Source organism: Dendrobates tinctorius, unplaced genomic scaffold (genome assembly GCF_039654945.1).
Source record: "Dendrobates tinctorius isolate UK_male_01 unplaced genomic scaffold, ASM3965494v1 ptg000008l, whole genome shotgun sequence".
Taxonomy (NCBI): Eukaryota; Metazoa; Chordata; class Amphibia; order Anura; family Dendrobatidae; genus Dendrobates; species Dendrobates tinctorius.
This window is the reverse complement of record NW_027361676.1, coordinates 59521390-59542769: the sequence shown is the minus strand read 5'-3', so window position 1 is coordinate 59542769 and position 21380 is coordinate 59521390.

Sequence of the window (21380 nt, the reverse complement as noted above, 5' to 3'; positions counted from 1 at the left end):
CTGACAGAGACTATGGACCAGACGATCTCTCAATGACCTCCCTTTCTTAAAAATTACACTGAGTGTTGGTGTGAAAAGTTCTTGAAAGTCTGGATTCATTAATAGGATATCCCAGTGTTTCCTGAGTATTCGACACACCTGCTCATTTTGGATGTTGAATATCCCTATTATCCTAGTGACCACATCCTCCTTCTTCTCTATGCCTTTTAAAATGAGCTCCTATCACAGTTGCTGGCATGCTCAAATGCTTGATCAAGAATATGATGGGGATAAACCTTCTCCTCATATCTCTTGATTGTCTCCTGAAGTCTGACATAGTAAATCAATTCTTTATAAGCCGGAAGAACTGTCGTTTTGGTATCCCTTTTTTAAGTGCATATGGGTGGTGGCTATCCCACCTTAATAAAATATTTGTAGCAGTTGGTTTTCGGTAGGTAAGCATTCTTAAAAAATCCTCCTGATCTTCCTTGATTCTAAGATCCAAAAAGGGCAATTCCATTATATTAATTTCTGATGTAAACCTAAAACCCACTTCATTGATGATAAACCCATCGACAAATACTTGGAACTCCTCACATGTACCAGTCCATAGAATGAAAACATCATCTATGAATCTGGTCCATAGTAGGATCCATTGTTACCACTATATCCCATCTTTCCCAAAAAGGTGAAATTTAGAGATAGTATATTTCCTGTTTTTCACCAGTTCAGTTATGGCACAGAGGGGTGAATAACTGGATGTAGTGGTCCAAAATTAAGGCCCAGCTTGATATGGCTGGATTGCTTTTTTTATTTTTGATCAAAAAATGTTAACTAAGCCCCTTATGCAATAGCTGAGGTCATTTATTCATTCATCATAGAGTGGTGACACAAATTGTTTGCATTTTGGCCTCAGTGTATTTGTGCACCTATACATTAATTTTGTACTAAAGGCTAACAGTAATTTTTACATTTTTTTCTATTTTCTACATGTCAAGAGTTAGAGATCACTGTATATATATTTTACTTAATTTTAATATATTATATAAAAGAATAACAACTTACAATGCAGATTATACTAATTCTCACAAGACACGTAACTAACAAAAAGTACAGAATGATAAATTAGTATTGCATTGTTTTATGGTTTAGTGCCTACAGATATGCAGACTCTTGTCAGATAGCTTCAATAACATTATATCACAATTGCTTCTTTTAATCGCTTAACCAACCATGTACACATATACTCCAGGGTAATTTTTTTCTTTTCAGCTTTAAAACATTATGTATTTAATAAGTTAATCTGACTCTAAATTAAAGTGTAAAAAGAAAAAAAAAATCTATGACAACTAATATGTTACTTTATGCACAAGCTGGAAAGTAATTGTCCTTAAGTTTGAGATTTATTTCACATTTTGACATATAATTTTACATTTACCAACAACTTTTAAAGGGGCTGCCTAGTCAAAATGCATTGATAATCTCTGCTTTATTAGCTCTGATATAATGGCCAGATGTAAACACACTGAACAGTGCGCCACTGCACAGCTCCATTCATTGTGTAATAACCACATCTGGGTTCTGCAAAACATCTTACATTTTAGTAATTGTTGATCAAAGCGGGTGCTTGATTTTGGACCTCCAATGATCTGATATTCATTTCATATCCATAGGTTAGGTCATCAATATATTTTGATCGGACAACCCCCATGAGTAATATGGTCATGTTGTGACGATCTTAGGTAGGGGGGACGGAGGCCTCAAACTGTCCCTGAAACTTGGCCCCTAACTATCTCTGTCCCCGGGGTACTCTTGATGGTGGAGAGGCCTGAATCTCCAACCTCACTATGCTCCTGTTAGGGTACCGTCACATTTAGCGATGCACCAGCGATCCCGACAACGATATGACTCCGTCAGGAACGCTGGTGCATCGCTAAATGGTCGCTAATGAGCTGCCAAACAGGCAGATCTCACCAGCAATGCAGCAGCAGTCGGCGGTCGTTACTTAACTGTCAGACATGGCGATGAAGACGTCCTTCCGCCCGCATCCACGCATCGCTTGTCGGCGCCAGCAGGAAGCCCAGCAGGAAGCCGCTGAAGAGAAACGGCCCAGGACGTTCTCTCGTGATCAGCGATAGACAGCGGGGGAGCCGGTTGGAGGTAAGTACAAAATCAGTGACGCTTAAGCGATATCGCTAGCGATCTCGCTTAGTGTGACGGGGCCTTTAATCCCTAGTCTATCCCCTCCACCACCCCATGGAGCCTGGGACAGAAATGTAATGTGAACAAGTCAAACAAGACAAACAGGGATCACAGAAACCCCCTATCATACAAAAGCACCTACCAACAATCGGAAGGAGGATAGGGACAAAGGAATAAACTAAATGGGAACAGGGACCAGGAGATAAACACACACCTACAACAGAATACCTCTACAACAACTTCTCTCCAAAAAACATAGTTTAAGCACACAGCACAGGAAGACAAATTTCCAATAGCAATAACAAACTCCTATTCAGCACAGTGTCTTCCAAGAGCAAGAAACTAATGCTTTCACTGGCAAGGCAGAGAGTGTCTGCCCAGATTTTATAGGAAGAGTTAATGACCAGATCAGAAACAGCTGAAATGGAGCTTCATGTTTCTGATCAGCAAAAAAAGGGTTGCTAACCTCATCAGCACAAAAGGAAACCAAATTTAATATAGGATCCAAATACACAGGCTAAATGAAAGATCTGTGATTCACAATACGCAGTAATCTTCTAGCCCCATATCTCCCAGGTTGACGTGACACACTCATAACACCAATGTTATAGGGATATCGAAATTGAGTATGTTGTAATTTATGTTGTGATTTATAAGGGGCCTATTGAAATTTTACTTTAATATATCTGTAAAAAATATTTGTTTATTCATTTACATTCTAATGTCCGAACATGACAATTTCATTGAGAAAAGTGGTGGTCTGCACATCTCTACACAAAAAGTGGGAAATTTTGAATGAAGTGAAAAAGTGTAATAACCTACAATAATGCACCCATAAATGCAATCTTGTTGCATTGTGCTTTTATGTGATCATAAAACTATTATAATATATGGTGAAATGAAGATTATAGCATATACAAGCATATTTGGTCCAAATTATATAATAGCTCAAAAATGACTCAGTGCTTTCAGGTACTTGAAGACCCTAATTTTGTATTGTTTTGCACCTTTTTTTGTTTACATGCAATTTATTATTCTATTTGTGTCTTTTTTAAGTCTATTTCATATGTGCTCGCCTGTTTGTTTTTTGGTTTGTTTGTTTTCCACTTTGTGTGTAGAATAGGTTTTGCCTTGTACTTCAATTGTGATTTTTTTTTTAAAGTTTCAAAATTTGCTGCACTCTAGACCCTTCCTAGTATATTTTTGAGTACACCAGAATTTTGGTGCAATTTTTGCTCCATTTTGTAAAATATGCACCTTTTAGTGCCAAAAGGTTGAAAAAAAAGATCAAGATAGAAACAAAACAGTTTGATTCATGATTCAGGTGCATGATTTGATGCCAAAAACTCTACTGACATACTGGTAAGGATAGTCAGGTAGTTCAGTCCAAACCAAGAAGGCAGTAGAGGTACAAAATTGGAGATAGGAGAAGTGTTCATAAAAAGGTGAGGTCAAAACAGGAAGGCACAAATACAACACAGGAGGAGAAACCACAGACATAGACCAAAAAAATGAGACATTTTTCACATTCTGACATAGAAAATAAATCGGCAAAATTTCTGAGCACATGAGGTAAAATACTCCACATGACTTTAGACAAGTTCACAGATAAAGACTTAGTACATTTGTTCTGACATTTCAGACTCCAGCACACAATATCACCCTAGTGCAAGACAATGACTGAGCTTACATGCGCAAGGCATGCCCAAGACCACAGCTGCAGACATGTTTGCAAGGACAAAAAGTTACACAGATTCAAAATGTAGCGCTCCAACAAGCAGGGACACCTCCTTATTGACGCACTTCACCACAACCTAGGTGTGAGGCGTATTATCAATTGCAGTGACGTTCATTGGAAAGAATAAATTTTGCAAGAGTAAACCAAAGACCCTTTGCCACCTTGGCATCAACAAAAATTGCTGTATAGCTGTAGGGTTGAGCAGGTTCTTAGGATGCAGTGACGAGACACGAGACAGAGTATGATTTGTGAAATCAACGTTTATAAATTGGAGCCACTGGGGCTATGCTGAGCAAACAAAGGGGATAACAACAATCTGTCCACGCAGGGACTCAACAACATTAACGAGACTTTTCTTATCGCAAAGGCGACTAATCCGGCTAGGCCGGGTGTCATAGGCCAAGTACGGCCAAAACTATGGGTCCTTATTTCCTATAGTCAACTTATCCTTCCAGGTGTCTTTTCAGAATAACAGACGTGGCCGTGTAGGAATCGCTGATGCAGCTGCTCTGGCGCCCCGATATCCAGGGATGATTGGACCTGACAGGCCCTGAAGGATCCTTGCCGTGGGTGCACTACGGGCCCTGGAGAAACCTTGATGCTGGGGGCACAACAGGCCCTGAGAGATCTGTGCTGTTGGGGCACAACAGGCCCGGAGGAATCTGTGCCGGCAGGGCTCAACAGGCCCTGAAGGATCTGTGCCAGTGGGGCTCAACAGGCCCTCAAGGATCTGTGCCGCTGGGGCTCAACAGGCCCTGAAGGATCTGTGCCGGTGGGGCTCAACAGGCCCTGAAGGATCTGTGCCCCTCCCACCCCCGGAGCGCCGTTATGATGCAGTACCTCAGGTGACGGTTGGCCGGTCTCTCCCAGGGTCCCTCTGCCGACGGGACACAGGCCTCTGCTGACGCCTATGGCGAGATGGCGTCCACTGAAGTTGGTGTTGGAAGGCCGCAGTCATGGGCAGAGAAAGGGAGGCAGTGTCCAGATTGCTGCAGCGTGTGGAAACACAGCGGCAGCAGTCGCTGGGGTTCGCGTACCAGCCACGAGGGAGCGCGGAACAGCGGGCACGGCAGTGGCTGTATGTGGACGGCAGGCGGCTCTCAGTAGGGGATGGTGGGCACACGTAGATTGTCTGAGAATAAGTCGCTTACCCCTCACAAACTCCTGATCGTCTCTCAACTCTTCCACGCTTCTTACACGACCCTCTCTAGATCACACGGACTCTCCTGTCAGCCTCTCTGCTAACTGATTCCTGAGCGCGCCCCTGCTCCTTTTATCCTTGCCCTGCCCCCAGTTGTCCGGACAACTTCAGTAGTGTCCTTCCCTTCATTGCCCCCCCGGTGTTGTTCCTTCAGGAACCCTGATGGCGGTCCCCTTGGTTCCAGCCCAGTCACTCTATGGGAGTCCTCCTCCCCACATAGCCACAGTGTATAAAGGCATGAATCCTCACAGATTTTTCTTGGTAAAATAAACAAACAGGTGCCAATTATTTTGTCGAATCACAGGGAAGAAATACCTTTGAGCCAACTTGGAAATCATTGGGCCCACCCAAGTGCTGATGTTACTCTGGTAGTGGTTGTCTTGGACAATAAGACCTCTGATGCCCATGTTCTCCACAGTGGTTGCATAAAAATGGCTTGAGTTGCTTGATCAATTGAAGTATATGAGAATGAGTCACTAAAATCTGCATGGGCTCCTCAGTAAGGGTAATAGTCTTAGCAGAAGGTTAAGTATCAGCAGTGCATTCCTGTCTGCATTCGTGCAAGTGCCTATCCATATGATTTGCCAAGGACATGGCAGTATCAAGAGAGTCAGGAGAAGAGAACTGAAACAACATGTCCTTAATTTGGCCAGAGAGTCCAAAGCCTGGTCATTCCACTGTGAGTCTGCTGCAAAATCCTGAACTTCTGAACAATAATCCTCAGCAGTACATTGCCCCTGATGGCAAAGAAGAGGACATCATCGCTACAAGATGTGAGGCGCCGGACAGGAATGCGACACCCTCCGGACCCGGAACGGACTCGGACGGCCCCTGGGTGAGTATAATCTAACTCGTTTTTCTTCTCTTTCAGGTTACATTGGGGGCTTATCTAGAAGCATTCTGTAATGCTGTAGATAAGCCCATGATGGCGGTGGCCGCATCTTATATACCAAAAAATAGGTGACAGATTCCCTTTAAGTAGGGTATGGTGCTCTCCAACTGGGTGGAGCAGGGAGCCGATAACTCAAGCTGGACAGCACATGCACCCATACTGCCAGAATGGATGGCGCTATATGTCACAGACAAATCTCAGTGACTGCATAGAGCATGTGCCGTCCAGTGCTTCTGGTTCCAACATCTTCTCTATTACCAGTGCCACCCACAGAATGAATACAATGGCATCTGGAGACTGAAGCAGATGTCACATTAGCAGGTCCTGTTGGAGATGTGACAAGTTGCCCTTAAAGACAGAGACTGGAGAAACAATGCATAATTCAGGGTCAACCCTATTTTGCCTAGTTTAGCCAACAAATAACTTCTAAGAGCATTCAAAAGGCTTAAAGGGTTTGTTCTGATTTGATGTTCAAGTTTGAGTGACTGTAGACTTGAGAATCTTCACAACATGCACAGTGTGTGCTGTCAGAAGTCAATGCAGTGCCAATGGTAATGTTTAGCTACAGTATTTAACTAATTAGGTTGTCTGATGGCAGAAAATGTTCTTTGGTGGTTTTCATGTGTAAACTACTGAACATTATTAATATAATTAAATTTTGAAAATTGTGAATGTAAATGGTATATGTGAAACAAAAGTAATAATATCTATGTAGTAGATACATGTAATAATGTTTTAAATGTTTGTGAGTTTATAAGCATTCTCTGCAGAACGGAGCACTGTTCAAAAAGTGTGCAGAATTTCGCAGAAGGGGCCCCAGTACACCTAATTTTACAGTTTACAGCAAGTGGCAGGTTCATTTTAAAATTGCATTTCCATTTTTTTCTAACTTCTAAGTAAGTTTATTTTTTAGGTGTTTATTGCTCTTTTTTAGCAGTTTTCTTCATAATGTATGGTACCTGCTATCCTACATATGGTAGCTATATGGATCTTATGTGTGATGTTATTAAATCAAGAAAACAAGAACATATTGTAGATATAGGTATGTATAAAAGAAAGATAAAAATTGAAATACATTTTGACTTGAAATGCATTACTTTTTCCTTTGCTGTATAAACTACACCAGTAAAGCATTACAATATCCAAGCTGTTTGGTTTGCTGGACTATGACAAAGTAACCTGCACATTTATTTGATACATTTCATTTCAAGTGCTTTGGGATTATAATGTGAAATCAATATTTAAAAATGGTTTGGCTTGTTTCTAATCAGCATATTAGGTATGCCAAACTGTCAACAGATCCTGATCAATGTGAGCGCTGTAATACTTCACACCTCTTTCATTTCATATCAATCTCTGAAAATACGATTACAAAAAAAAATGTGAGCTGTTGCTTTGAATTTGAATAGTGTATCAGAAAATAGAACGGATTCAGTTCTTTCATTTTATGTATCAAAACTCTTGAATTTTCTAAAGAATTGAAAATGCTTATGAAGAATACTTCTTAACAAATATGTAAATTTCGTATTGCAAACTTGGTTTATTGAAGACTATAACGATAGCTTCCATAATGTATTGCAACCTATCTTATGCCAACCATGGTCACTCAGTCTGTTTAAATATAGAGATCTTACTAATACTGCTTTCTTTAGTGGTAATTGACCAATGGCTTAACAGAAGAACTAGATGTCTTTGGCCAATGATGCTTTCATTTGGATTGTTTGCATAGGGCAATCATACCCTTTTACAGGCAGAATAAAGGGCCCATTACACTAAGTGATATCGCTAGCGATATCGCTATAATGTCACTGGTTTTGTGACGCAGCAGCGATATTGCTAGCGATATCGCTATGTGTGATACTTACCTCCGACCGGCTCCCCCGCTGATTATCGCTGATCGCGCGAGAACGTCCTGGACCGTTTCTTGTCGGGCGCTTCCTGCTGGGCTTCCTGCTGTGGCGACGAGTGACGTGTGGACGTGGGTGGGAGGACGTCAGGATCGCCTCGTCTGACAGGTAAGTAGCAACCCCCGACCGCTGCTATGTCGCTGGTGAGATCTGCCTGTGTGGCAGCTCACTAGCGACCACTTAGTGATGCACCAGCGATCCTGACTGGGTCATATCGTGGTCGGGATCGCTGGTGCATCGCTAAGTGTAACGGTACCCGAAGATATTTGCATGTAGTATCTGAGTCTAAAGTGGACTAAAATATTATATGTAACAAAATAGTCTTATGTACATTTTTATAATCACTGATTTGCTAATAATCTAGCACCCTAAGGAATAAATATGCTACAATGAATAAAAAGGATCTAAGCATATCTCTATATATAAAAATGAATGTGTGTGTATCACCAACCAATCACAAAGCATCTCTCATTTCACCAGAGCTGGTTAAAAGAAGCTGAGCGGTGATTGGTTGCTATGACCAACAGTTTTCCTACTTGACAACACCTCAGCAGACTCTGACATGGTGGGAGAAATCTAGCATCCCCGGGAACATAAGTTCCAGCCATTGTCTGACCCCCTGAAAGGAGCAGAGAGCACATGACAAAAATGAATCCCCCCTTTCATGCTCATATACCCATCACGCATCCTCCATCCCGTAGGCACATCTTCCCTCTTAAAGGGATCATTGGTATGGAAAAATCCATACAGCGCTTTTGTTTTGACCCCAGACCTCTCTTAAAGGGATCCCTGGTGAGGAAGTTAGGACAGTTCCACTCAGCTCTGTGGTTCTGACCCCAGTGTCTCTTAAAGGGATCATTGGTATGGAATTTAGGGCAAATCCACTCTGCGCTTTGGTACTGACCCCAGGCCCTTCTTAAAGGGATCTCCAGTATGGAAGTCATGGCAAATCCATGCAGTGCTTTAATTCTGACCCCAGGCCTCTCGTAAAGGGATCCCCGGTATGGAAGTCAGGGCAATTGCCTTCAAATGCTCTGGTACTGACCAAGGCTATCTTAAAGGGATCTCCTGTATGGAAGTTACGACTAATCCCTCGGCGCTCTGATTCTGACCCCAGGGTTCAATTAAAGAGATCATTGGTATGCAAGTCAGGGCAAATCCACTCAGTGCTCTGGTTCTGATCCCAGGCTCTCTTAAAGGGATCCCCAGTATGGAAGTTAGGGCAAATCCACTCAGCGCTCTGGTTCTGACCCAAGTCCCCTCTTAAAGGGATCCTAGGTACGGAAGTCAGGGAAAATCCACTCTGTGCTTTGACACTGATGCCAGACCTCTCTTAAAGGGATCTCCAGTATGGAAGTTAGCGTAAATCCCTCAGCACTCTGATTGTCACCCAGGCTTCTATTAAAGGGATCATTGGTATGGAAGTCAGGGCAAATCCACTCAGCGCTCTGGTTCTGACGCCAGGCCTCTCTTAAAGGGATCCCCAGTATGGAAGTTAGGACCGTTCCACTCAGCACTCTGGTTCTGACTCCAGGCTGACAGGATGATGTGGGATATTAGTAGTAGTAGTCCGGTGGCTCTGGCTGATGCGATGATGTGGGATATTAGGAGTAGTAGTCCAGTAGCTCTGTCTGATGGGATGATGTCAGATATTAGGGTAGTAGTCCAGTGGCTCTGGCTGATGGGATGATGTGGGATATTAGTGGTAGTAGTCTAGTGGCTCTGGCTGATGGGACGATGTGGGATATTATGGGTAGTAGTACGGTAGCTCTTGCTGACGGGATGATGTGGGATATTAATGGTAGTTGTCCGGTAGCTCTGGCTGATGAGATGATGTGGGATATTAGGGGTAGTAGTCCAGTGGCTCTGGCTGATGGGATGATGTGGGATATTATGGTTACTAGTCCGGTAGCTCTGGCCGACGGGATGATGTGGGATATTATAGTGAATGTGGCTATGCGGAATCGGCGGGGCTCTACACTCAGTTTTATATATAAAGATATAATCATTATAATTTGTTATAGCTAACCGTAGTTAGTTACTATGCCTGGGCAGTTCCGGCTCTTCAGCTAGTACTAAATAAAAAAGCCAAGAAGCCAGCGCTGCCTATGGTCAGCACGCAATACATAAAGTGCATATGCACATATTGATTTCTAGCTGTACTTTAAAATGAGACATTTAGCAATGTTTGGCTTTTTTACTAAGCATATACTGTAGTAGTATACTTTTCCATGAGCTCTACCCTATCAGATACACTGGCAAAATCTGTGTAGGTGGAAACATTGCAGTTTTATTTATTTTTACAATGATTGAGGAGTAAAGTTTTCCTTTGTTTTTCACCATGTATTGAAAGACTGTCACATACTTCATTTTCTACAGATATATTTTAAGTTTATTACTTTTCTTGTGACTTTTCTTGCATCCATTCTGCTAAATTAGTATATAGAAATGAGCAGATCGATCCGCGGGGGAATGAGTTTGTGTTTAATTTTCTTATATTTGCATTTCATAAAAACACTTTAAGATTCAGTTTGCAGCTCATAAAAAAACTTGCCCTGCACCAATTCCCACACCTTTGAAACCTCTGAGAGTGGGTTAAAGTCTTTTTACATGACCATGCAGACTTCCCCATAGTGCCCTGCAGCTATGACAATTTACGGTTTATGATACCTTGAAAAGTGGTAGTCAATACCTGGGCCATCGTGTTTGTATGACAAAGTCCTTTTCCATCTCCACTAAGTGTTTTTTCTGTAGTGTGTAAGCTCTTGTGGTTAGCAGAGTCCTCTCTCTCTCCTGTAAACAGTATGCTCTTATGGTTAACAGGGTCCTCTTTCTCTCTCTCTCCTGTAGACTGCAAGCTCTCATGATTAGCAGGGTGCTCTCTCTCGTTTAGAGGGTAAGCTCTTATAGTCAGCAAGGTGCTCTCTCTCCTTTAGAGGGTAAGCTCTTATAGTCAGCAGCGTGCTCTGTATCTCCATTAGACTGTAAGTTTGTAAGATTAGTAGGGTGCTCTCTCTTACTCATATGGAGGGTAAGCTTTTATGGTTATAAGGGTCCTCTCTCTCTCATATTAATGAAAAACTCTTATGGTCCTCTCTCTCCTGTTTAGAGTAAGTTTTTTTGTTCAGCTGGATCCTCTCTTTCCTGTGGAGGGTAAGCTTTTATGGTCAGCAGGGTGTGTTCGCTCTCTCTTTCCTGTTGAGGGTAAGCTCTTATGGTGAGCAGTGTCCTATTTTTCTCATGAAGAGGGTAATCTCTTATGGTTAGCAAGGCTTTAGAGGGTAAGTGTGATGCTGAGTCACCTCTCACGGACAAGTTGTGAGATGTGATAGTCAAGAAGTCTGAGGTCAGAAGCTAGGAAGGTACATCATAAACCGAAGGAAGAGACAAAGGTGTAGTCAGGTAATGTTCTGAGGTCAGAATACCAGGAGATAATAGATCATAGCAGAAGGGGTTAAACAACAGGTGGTCAGAACAAGGTCCAAGGTCAGGCAATGAAAGATCAAAAGACAGAGAGACAAATCACACAGTAACTGTATGTATGTCTGGCAGAGGTTTGGGAGAAACAGCTCAGTTAAGAAGGACAGGCAATCACCTGGAACAATGAACACATGGAGACAGCCAGCACTTCCCAGTTTCAGATTGGATGGCCAAGCTGTCAATCAACACACTGACAACTCAGCACAACCCTGCACCAGACTTGATGACTGAGCTGTCAATGAATGTACTGAGAGCTTCAGCACCCCACTGTACCATATTGGACAGCTGAGCTGTCAGTAACTGCATCCCAGACATACTGAGGGGTGGAACATGACAGTAAGCTCTCTTGGTAAGCAGAGTCCTCTCTCTCTAAGGTAGCATGTAAGCATTTATGATCAATGAGGTCCTCTCTCTAATTTGTAGTGTTTAAAATCTTTCGTTCAGTTGGGTTCTCTTTCTCCTCTCACATTTGTGGATTTTTTGAACAATTGGATGCTTTGCAGTTTTGATATTCAGCCTGTTATTCAGCACAAATTAATTTTTATAGGAAACTTTTCCCCAATGTGAAGCTTACTGTTTGCCACATGGTTTTTTTGCCTTCCTCTGGATCAACATGTTAGGGCAAGTTAGGATAGGATATGGGTTGAACTAGATGGACTAGATGGACTCAAAGTCTTCCTTCAACCTTAATAACTATTTTACTATGTTACTTCAGCAAACCTGGTGAATTTGAATTTCAATAGATCCGCTCATCTCTAGTATATTCACAAATTTTTTCTTATGCAGCACATTTGAGCTTTGGACAAAGTCTTCTCAATCACCATTTCTTTCCATGTCTTCCTCTCCTTATGGAGACAAAACAGCTGGCATAGAAAGTGGAAAGAATGAGAAAAACAATGAACTGCATAGAGAAAAGAAATCATAGAATATGTTTATTTGTTGGAATTTTCCTCTAAAGAAATATGCTTGGAATTCATGCATCTGTTAATAGAAGGCATTATAATACTTAATTAGGAAATAGGTCATTAGAGAGATGTGTTTATTACAGCAATATATTCACCCAAGAGATGTTACTATGCACCAGATGTAGTAATATGACTCGAAGCAGCCAGTGGTGTAGTTAGCATGATAATCACACCTGCTGCTGAATTATTATGGTACTTGCCATAAACTACTTCTCTTTTATGTTTGGTAAATGCATTATTAAAGTATACTGCACTGACCATGGGGATGTTTCTGTTTTTCCTATCTGAAACTTATATTGTAACAGCTATAATCAAAAACCACTATAAAAATCCTTATTATAAGTTGCAAGTTTTCACATTGTCATTACTTGTTTTTTCTATACTTAGCAAATTAATAGACTATCATTTTTACCAGACACAGAATCTTGAAGTTTAGTTAATAATAATAATAATAATCTTTATTTATATAGCGCCAACATATTCCGCAGCGCTTTACCGTTTAACAGTTTCAAAACACAAGTCATAAGTAGAGTTGAGCATTCCGATACCGCAAGTATCGGGTATCGGCCGATACTTGCTGTATCGGAATTCCGATACCGACATTCGATATTTTTTCAATATCGGGCATCGGAATCGGAAGTTCAAAGTTGATTGACAGCCGAAATGACGTCATCATGATGCGCGGTGTGTGCGCATCATGATGCGCCGTCATTTCGGGCCTTCCGGGGGTCTCTGCCGGCCTGCCGGGGGGCTGTGCTGGCCTGCCGGGGGGCTGTGTGGACTGCCCGGGGTCTGTACCGGCCTGCCGGGGGGCTGTGCCGGCCTGCTGGTGGTCTGTGCACCCTGTGGGGGTCTGTACCGGCCTGCCGAGGGGCTGTACCGGCCTGCCGGGGGGCTGTGCTGATGTCCCGGGGTCTGTGCAGGCATCGTCCGATGGGACTACAAGTCCCATCGGGCGATGCCTGCTACCATGACAGTGATTGACACATTAGCCAATGATGGGACAGTAGTAGTCCCATCATCCGGCTAATGTGTTAAATGTTACATACTACATACATACTACATGCATGCTACATACATACTACATGCTACATGCATGCTACATACATGCTACATACATACTACATACATACTACATACATACTACATGCTACATACATACTACATACATACTACATGCATGCTACATACATACTACATGCTACATACATACTACATATATACTACATGCATGCTACATATATACTACATGCTACATACATACTACATACATGCTACATACATACTACATGCATGCTACATACATACTACATGCTACATACATACTACATATATACTACATGCATGCTACATACATACTACATGCTACATACATACTACATACATACAACATGCATGCTGCATACATACTACATGCTACATACATACTACATATATACTACATGCATGCTACATACATACTACATGCTACATGCATGCTACATACATACTACATGCTACATGCATGCTACATACATACTACATGCTACATACATACCACATATATACTACATGCATGCTACATACATACTACATGCATGCTACATACATACTACATGCTACATAAATACATACTACATGTATGCTACATACATACTACATGCTACATACATACTACATATATACTACATGCATGCTACATACATACTACATGCTACATACATACTACATACATACTACATGCATGCTACATACATACTACATGCTACATACATACTACATATATACTACATGCATGCTACATATATACTACATGCTACATACATACTACATACATGCTACATACATACTACATGCATGCTACATACATACTACATGCTACATACATACTACATATATACTACATGCATGCTACATACATACTACATGCATGCTACATACATACTACATGCTACATACATACTACATATATACTACATGCATGCTACATATATACTACATGCATGCTACATACATACTACATGCTACATACATACTACATACATACTACATATATACTACATGCATGCTACATACATACTACATGCTACATACATACTACATATATACTACATGCATGCTACATACATACTACATGCTACATACATACTACATACATACTACATATATACTACATGCATGCTACATACATACTACATGCTACATACATACTCAGTCTGCATTGTGATTGCTATAAGTGTGTGCTAGAAGTGTGAAGATTAATTTAAGAATTAAAACCAGAAGGATGTATACAGACTGTGCCCTGCTACCTGCCACCATCGCACTCTAACAAGCATCTCCATTCTTCCGACAGGTATGTCCATCCACCCAGCTCTCCTGCTCTCCTGCTGTCTGTCTATGAAGGACACACAGTGCGTCACCCAGCTTTGCACATAGACTTGCCTCTGCACCTAGCATTCACATGGTATGTCCATCCACCCAGCTCTCCTGCTCTCCTGCTGTCTGTCTATGAAGGACACACAGTGCGTCACCCAGCTTTGCACATAGACTTGCCTCTGCACCTAGCATTCACATGGTATGTCCATCCACCCAGCTCTCCTGCTCTCCTGCTGTCTGTCTATGAAGGACACACAGTGCGTCACCCAGCTTTGCACATAGACTTGCCTCTGCACCTAGCATTCACATGGTATGTCCATCCACCCAGCTCTCCTGCTCTCCTGCTGTCTGTCTATGAAGGACACACAGTGCGTCACCCAGCTTTGCACATAGACTTGCCTCTGCACCTAGCATTCACATGGTATGTCCATCCACCCAGCTCTCCTGCTCTCCTGCTGTCTGTCTATGAAGGACACACAGTGCGTCACCCAGCTTTGCACATAGACTTGCCTCTGCACCTAGCATTCACATGGTATGTCCATCCACCCAGCTCTCCTGCTCTCCTGCTGTCTGTCTATGAAGGACACACAGTGCGTCACCCAGCTTTGCACATAGACTTGCCTCTGCACCTAGCATTCACATGGTATGTCCATCCACCCAGCTCTCCTGCTCTCCTGCTGTCTGTCTATGAAGGACACACAGTGCGTCACCCAGCTTTGCACATAGACTTGCCTCTGCACCTAGCATTCACATGGTATGTCCATCCACCCAGCTCTCCTGCTCTCCTGCTGTCTGTCTATGAAGGACACACAGTGTGTCACCCAGCTTTGCACATAGACTTGCCTCTGCACCTAGCATTCACATGGTATGCCTTTCAGCTAACCCCAGCTTACCCCAGTGTTATTTATGACCTTGTTTACTCTGGCTTGATCATATACATCTGGTCCACTCTTAATTGTCTGGCCAAGATGAGTAGAGACCACTCCTCTCTGCTTCACACCTGACTGCACTTAGTTGTACATATATTGCAGAGTACAAGTCTGCATAGACTTCAGTCTGCATTGTGATTCCTATAAGTGTGTGCTAGAAGTGTGAAGATTAATTTAAGAATTAAAACCAGAATTGAACCAGAAGGGAACTGAAGGTAACTGGACACAGTCACTGTAAACAATGTTTCTGTTTGTTTTCACTTTCACCCCTATAATCATTCACTTTCTGCTAATTCCCCTAATCCCTACTCCTAGTAAGGAACTGTTCATCTCTTCTTCAATCCTCCCCATCCACCTCACCTCCGCCTCAAAACTGTTCCTTAACATACAATCCTCTGTCTCCAAACACAGACAGCCCCCTCATGCCCTCTCCTGCTCCCACCTGCTAACACTTTCTCTGCTCCTTCTCACTGCTGGTGATATCTCTCCAAATCCTGGTCCTCCTCACCACATTCCCACAGTCATTTCTACCTCCCATCCACGCTCTATCACAACCTTCCGTAACCTCTCCAACCTTATACCCATTCACCCAGCCCCCGCTTCCCCAGTCCCACTAACAGGAGCTCTGTGGAACGCTCGCTCTGTCTGCAACAAGCTTTCCTACATCCATGATCTTTTTGTTACTACCAAACTCTCCTTCCTCGCCATCACCGAAACCTGGCTCACCCCTTCTGACACAGCCTCTCCTGCTGCACTTTCGTATGGCGGCTTCCACCTTTCTCACACCCCCCGCCCCAGCAGCAAACATGGTGGAGGAGTTGGTTTTCTCCTGTCAGATACCTTCTCCTTCACCCCAATCCCACTGCCACCCTCTGTTACCCTCCCTTCCTTTGAGGTGCACTCTGTGTGCATCTACTCCCCCTCCAACCTCCAACTGGCTGTCATCTACCGCCCCCCAGGGCCAGCCACCACCTTCTTTGACCACTTCACCACCTGGTTACTTCATTTCCTTTCCGCGGACATCCCTACTATCATCATGGGCGACTTCAACATCCCCATTGACACTTCCCTCTCAGCTGCCACTAAACTTCTATCTCTCACTTCCTCCTTCGGCCTCACTCAATGGTCTTCTACAGCCACCCACAAAGATGGCCACACACTGGACCTCATCTTCACCCGCCTCTTCTCCCTATCTAACCTCTCTAACTCACCTCTTCCTCTCTCTGACCACAACCTGCTCACATTCTCTTCCCTCTTCACTCCATGTCTACAATCCCCACCCCACAAACTTTCACACCCTCGCAGGAATCTTAAACACCTTGACCTACACTCATTCTCCGAATCCCTCCTCCCTCTTACAGATATAAGTTCCTTACACAATGCGGATGACGCTGCCGCTCTATATAACACCACAATAGCTGTAGCTTTGGAATCCGCTGCCCCACTTACACATACCAAAACTCGCAAAATCAACAGACAGCCCTGGCACACCAGCCTGACCAAAGAGCTGAGGCGAGCTTCCAGGGCTGCTGAGCGCAGATGGAAAAGATCCCACTCCAACGAGCATTTCATCGCATTCAAACAGTCCCTCACTACTTTCAAGACCACACTCGCCACAGCTAAACAAACCTACTTCTCATCTCTCATATCCTCCCTGTCTCACAACCCTAAACAGTTATTCAACACCTTCAATTCTCTCCTCCGCCCCCCAGCACCTCCTCCCTCCCCACTCATCTCAGCTGAAGACTTTGCCTCATTTTTCAAGCAGAAAATTGATAACATCAGGGACAGTTTTGGTCAACAACCCCCAGAGCCCTTCCTCCCGACTTCCCAGCCCTCCACCTTCAAAACCAACTTCTCCACCATTACAGAAGATCGACTCTCCACTCTACTCTCAAGATCACATCTCACCACCTGTGCACTCGACCCGATCCCATCCCACTTCATCCCAAACCTCACCACAGTCTTCATCCCAACCCTAACCCATCTCTTCAACCTATCACTAACAACTGGTGTTTTCCCCTCAAGCTTTAAACATGCCTCCATCACACCTATCCTCAAAAAGCCCTCTCTTGACCCATCCTCTGTATCTAGCTATCGCCCTATATCACTTCTCCCATACGCCTCCAAGCTACTGGAACAACACGTCTACCTTGAACTGTCCTCCCATCTCTCTTCTTGCTCCCTCTTCGACCGCTTACAATCTGGCTTCCGGTCACACCACTCCACTGAAACTGCCCTTACTAAGGTCACCAATGACCTCTTAACTGCCAAGAGCAAGCGACACTACTCTGTCCTCCTCCTCCTGGACCTGTCGGCTGCCTTTGACACAGTGGACCATTCCCTATTATTACAGACCCTCTCATCCCTCGGCATCACAGACTTGGCCCTCTCCTGGATCTCATCATACCTAACAGACCGGACATTCAGCGTCTCCCACTCACACACCACCTCCTCACCTCGCCCCCTATCTGTCGGAGTCCCACAAGGTTCAGTCCTAGGGCCCCTGCTGTTCTCTATTTACACCTTTGGCCTGGGACAGCTCATAGAATCTCATGGCTTTCAGTATCATCTTTATGCTGATGACACACAGATCTACATCTCTGGACCAGATATCACCTCCCTACTAACCAGAATCCCTCAATGTCTGTCCACTATTTCATCCTTCTTCTCCACTAGATATCTGAAACTCAACATGGACAAAACAGAATTCATCATCTTTCCCCCATCTCATGTGACCCCCCCTACGAACCTATCAATTACAGTAAATGACTGCCCACTCTCCCCAGTCCCACAAGCTCGCTGCCTCGGAGTAATCCTTGATGCTGATCTCTCCTTCAAACCACATATCCAAACCCTTTCCACTTCCTGCCGACTTCAACTCAAAAATATTTCACGCATCCGTTCATTCCTCACCCAAGAATCTGCAAAAACCCTAGTCCATGCCCTCATCATCTCTCGCCTTGACTACTGCAACCTCATGCTCTGCGGCCTCCCCTCAAACACTCTCGCACCCCTCCAATCTATTCTAAACTCTGCTGCCCGACTAATCCACCTGTCCCCCCGCTATTCCCCAGCTTCTCCCCTCTGTCAATCCCTTCACTGGCTCCCAAATGCCCAAAGACTCCATTACAAAACCCTAACCATGACATACAAAGCCATCCACAACTTGTCTCCTCCATACATCTGTGACCTCGTCTCCCGGTACTTTCCTGCACGCAACCTCCGATCCTCACAAGATCTCCTTCTCTACTCCCCTCTTATCTCCTCTTCCCACAATCGCATACAAGATTTCTCTCGCGCATCACCCCTACTCTGGAACTCTCTACCACAACATATCAGACTCTCACCTACCATCGAAACCTTCAAAAAGAGCCTGAAGACCCACCTCTTCCGACAAGCCTATAACCTGCAGTAACCACCGATCGACCAAACCGCTGCACGACCAGCTCTACCCTCGCCTACTGTATTATCACCCATCCCTTGAAGATTGTGAGCCCTCGCGGGCAGGGTCCTCTCTCCTCCTGTACCAGTTATGACTTGTATTGTTTAAGATTATTGTACTTGTTTTTATGTATACCCCCCTCACATGTAAAGCGCCATGGAATAAATGGCGCTATAACAATAAATAATAATAATAATAATAATAATAATACTACATGCATGCTACATACATACTACATGCTACATACATACTACATACATACTACATACATACTACATGCATGCTACATGCAATACATTCATACAATACATACATAGACATACAGTACATACAACATAGAGTAACATACTTACCAATACTTGTCACATTGTTCCCCGAAGCCATTGTCTTTTACGGAATAAATATTAACATAACAAACCACAAAAATACTCACCCATGATCCGAAGCAGTCCACGAGTGTGTCCCACGACGATCTTGGGTAGAGAATTGCAGCATCAGCTGATGCTGCCGCTCTCTATGGGCTGCAGGAATCCAATGACGGAAGGTAGGTATCCTTCCGCACTGTATTCCTCCGCCACTTAAAAAAAAAAGTCCCTAGTCTCACTTTATGGTAAAAGCTTCCCACACAGCTTTTACCATAAAGTGAGACTAGGAACTTTTTTTTTTAAGTGGCGGAGGAATACAGTGCGGAAGGATACCTACCTTCCGTCATTGGATTCCTGCAGCCCGTAGAGAGCGGCAGCATCAGCTGATGCTGCAGTTCTCTACCCAAGATCGTCGTGGGACACACTCGTGGACTGCTTCGGATCATGGGTGAGTATTTTTGTGGTTTGTTATGTTAATATTTATTCCGTAAAAGACAATGGCTTCAGGGAACAATGTGACAAGTATTGGTAAGTATGTTACTCTATGTTATATGTACTGTATGTCTATGTATGTATTGTATGAATGTATTGTATGTAGCATGCATGTAGTATGTATGTAGCATGTATGTAGTATGTATGTAGCATGTAGTATGTATGTAGCATGCATGTAGTATGTATGTAGTATGTATGTAGCATGTAGTATATATGTAGCATGCATGTAGTATATATGTAGTATGTATGTAGTATGTATGTAGCATGCATGTAGTATATATGTAGTATGTATGTAGTATGTATGTAGTATATATGTAGCATGTAGTATGTATGTAGCATGCATGTAGTATGTATGTAGTATGTATGTAGCATGCATGTAGTATATATGTAGTATGTATGTAGTATATATGTAGCATGTAGTATGTATGTAGCATGCATGTAGTATGTATGTAGTATGTATGTAGCATGCATGTAGTATATATGTAGTATGTATGTAGTATGTATGTAGCATGTAGTATGTATGTAGCATGCATGTAGTATGTATGTAGTATGTATGTAGTATATATGTAGTATGTATGTAGTATGTATGTAGCATGTAGTATGTATGTAGCATGCATGCAGTATGTATGTAGCATGCATGCAGTATGTATGTAGCATGCACGTAGCATATATGTAGTATGTATGTAGTATGTATGTAGCATGTAGTATGTATGATGCATATATGTAGTATGTATGTAGTATGTATGTAGCATGTAGTATGTATGATGCATATATGTAGTATGTATGTAGTATGTATGTAGCATGTAGTATGTATGATGCATATATGTAGTATGTATGTAGCATGTAGTATGCATGTAGTATGTATGTAGTATGTATGTAGCATGTAGCATGTATGTAGCATGTAGTATGTATGTAGCATGCATGTAATATGTATGTAGCATGCATGTAGTATATATGTACTATGTATGTAGCATGTAGTATGTATGTAGCATGCATGTAGTATGTATGTATGTAGTATTTTTTTTTTCTACATTTAACACATTAGCCAGATGATGGGACTACTACTATCCCATCATTGGCTAATGTGTCAATCACTGTCTTGGTAGTAGGCATCGCCTGATGGGACTTGTAGTCCCATCGGACGATGCCTGCACAGACCCCCGGACATCAGAACAGCCCCCCGACAGGCCGGCACAGCCCCCCCGCAGGCCGGTACAGACCCCCACAGGGTGCACAGACCACCGGCAGGCTGGCACAGCCCCCCGGCAGGCTGGTACAGACCCCGGGCAGTCCGCACAGCCCACCGGCAGGCCGGCACAGCCCCCTGGCAGGCCGGCAGAGACCCCCGGAAGGCCCGTACAGACCCCCGAGAGGCTGTACAAGGGCAGGAAAGAGTTTTTCCAATTCCGATACCGGAAGTCTCATAGACT